The sequence below is a fragment of the Lacerta agilis genome, chromosome 9, assembly GCF_009819535.1.
Source record: "Lacerta agilis isolate rLacAgi1 chromosome 9, rLacAgi1.pri, whole genome shotgun sequence".
In the NCBI taxonomy this organism is placed as follows: Eukaryota; Metazoa; Chordata; class Lepidosauria; order Squamata; family Lacertidae; genus Lacerta; species Lacerta agilis.
The window spans coordinates 9720179-9723206 of NC_046320.1; positions in this window are offsets into that span (position 1 = coordinate 9720179).

The following is a 3028-nucleotide window of genomic DNA, read 5'->3' on the forward strand; positions in this document are numbered from 1 at the left end:
CTCCGGACGGCCGAGCGAGCGAGCGCCTCGATTCCTCCGTCTAGACATGTCGCGTTTGAGGGGAAATTAAAGCATTTGGGGGAGGGGGAGGTGTGAGAAAGCCGGCTGCGGCCGCCCCTCTCCCGGCTGCGCTTTTATTTATTTTTTATGGAGGCTTTTATTGGGTGTTGCTTAGGGAAACGGGATACGCGGCGAACTTTTGATAAAAGAGGCTGGGGCCGGAGTGGCTTGACCACCAAATCTCTCTCTTCACTGGGAATTCGTAGTTCCGTGAGGGGAGCGGGAGCCTCACCCCGGATAGGAGCATCCCTGGCAAACTACAGCTCCCAGAATTCTTAGCGTGCGAGGGGCGGGGCAGGGCAGGGAGTGAGTGACTTTGAATATGCGTTGTGAATGGGGTGCGATTCAGTGGTTCTCCAAAGGCGCGCCAGGAGAGGATGGCAAGGCTGGCGGGAAGATTCAAGGATCAGCAGAGACTTAAACATTTCAGTACAGTATTTCATAGTAGCAAAAAATTTAAAAATATTGGAAATATACAAATGTAATGGAGAGTGCAAGCCTAACTTCAGGAGGTATACATTTGTGGGATGGGGTGTGTGTGTCATAACTTTATTTATAAAGCCTGTTCACCACCTAAAACAGGGCGGTCCAGCCCGTAATGCCTTTTTCTTATTATTATATATATATATATTATTGAGTTTTATTTTTTCTAACAAATAACAAATTAAACATTTTACAAACGTTGAAACATCCAGTGGCTTTTTTTCTTCCATGCTTCATGGTTTCCTGTATATTTTACTATAACCATTCAAATCAACTTTCAAACTTTTACATCAGTCAGTTACTATTTACTCTGTTGGATTTATTTTAATACTGCCAGCGTTTTCAGCTGTGTACAATCATTTTCCATATATTCAATAAATACTTTCCACTCTTCTTTAATTAAATATACGTTCTTGCTCTCTTAATCTGTGGGTTAAACCTGCAAGTTCTGCATATTCTAATATCTTTAAGTTGCCAATCTTTACAAGGGAGCTTGCTCACTTTCCATTTTTGAGCCAACAAAACATGGGCTGTTGTTGCATACATAAATAAACTACTGGCACCTGGGAATTTCTACTTGGGTTATTGCCAACAAAAAGGACTCAGGGTTTTTGGGGAAGGTAAATTTAAACATTTTTTTTAGCTCACCATAAATAATTTCTCACTTTCTTTCACCTTTCTGCATGTCCACCACATATGAAAAAAGGTACCTCCCATTTCTTTACATTTTCAACGTGTACCTGATTCTGCTTTATACATCTTAGCCAACCTATTCAGAGTTAAATGCCATCTAGGAATGATTTTCAAATACTGCAGTGGTACCTTGGTAGTCAAACGACTTGGCTCCCGAGTGCCGCAAACGTGGAAGTGAGCATTCCGGTTTGCAAACATTTTTCTGAATCCGAACGTCTGACGCGGCTTCCGATTGAGTACAGGAAGCTCCTGCAGCCAATCAGAAGCCACGCCTTGGTTTTTTAACCATTTTGGGAGTTGAACGGACTCCCGGAATGGATTAAATTCGGGAACTAAGGTACCGCTGTAGTTCTCCTTCAGAGAATAACACATAGTAAATTTCATATCACTTTTCCAAAGTTTCTCCCATGGGTCTAGTTCTATATTGTGTCCTTTATATACAGTATTGCCCAATGTGTCATTGGATGCTTTAACTAGCTTGTCTTTTGTTTCCCATTCTAATAAGAAATGATACATTTTAGACAGATGTTTATCCTTATTTTTAACAGTTCTTTTTCAAATTGTGAGCTTTGGTCCAAAACCACATTTATTTATTTATTTTTTGGTCTACCTTAAACGTATATATCTGTTGGTATTGTAACCAATCTGTAACATGGAGCCTGCAATGCCTTTTTTGGCGGCCCTCGGCTAGCGTTCAAAAAAAGCCTTAAAGTCTTACTGTGACATCTGTTAATGAAAGCGCAAACATCTATGTATTAAATTTGCTTAATCATTAAAGATATCAAATCTATTAAGGGTGTATTTAATTATATGCAATTGTGTATATTAAATATATTCTGAACACTTTATGATATGGAAATTTAATTCAGTACATTGCCCACAGTTTCTGTGCTGAAGTACTCTTGTGGCCCACTTGGTATGAAAAGTTGGGCTGCCCTGCCCTAAAAATAATGTACGAGATGCTCATGCAGTGCAGAAGAGCTAAGAGTACGTATTGTCTAAAGATGAATATAATCTGCTCTTTTCCTGGGCCTTGGCAAAACTGGGAATTGACAGTATATGCAGCAGTCTATAAATATTGGTTTGGCCGCCGAAGCAAGTCACCTGCAACTGCAGATGCGGTCTGGGAGAGAAGCAGGGTTTTCTTTTTTTTGTGGGATTTGGAAGAGGAAAGAAAAATCAAGTCTGTTGATTACAAGGGAATCCAGCAGTTTCTAATCTGCTTGAATCATAGAAAAATGCCCGGTGAGGTAGGAGCTGGTATGTTTCTGGATGTCTTACCTACCAGAGGGCAAATGGCACAATTGTGGCAAACAAGCAAGCAAGCAGATTTCTGAATTCTTCAGTGTAGGTTTCTAAGAAATGAATGGATGGCTACAAGTGGTTGTAGAGTTCAAAGGCAGGCAAAATAACAAAAAATTAAAACCATAATTTAAGAGTGTGGACAATATAGCAAGACAATCAGCAATCCATGTTGGGATTTCTGATACCAAACTCAAGTGTTTTGCTACTTAAATTGCCATAAGCAAAACAAATGGGGCTTTAACCACGGAAATGCTAAGCATGGAATAAACCCATTATGTATCAATAAGGAGTCAGCTTTCATTTTTATTCTATTTCTCTGGGCAGAAAATGTTGAAGCAGCAGGCCAAGCGACAGGCAGTTGTCATTCAATGGCTTCCCTTGGTATCGACTGAAGCAGCAGATGTGGAGGTTATGAAGGATGTTGAAACTGGTTGGTTCACTGTGATCAATACTAAAAGAGGATTTTGCTAACTAGATGTGTTTGCTG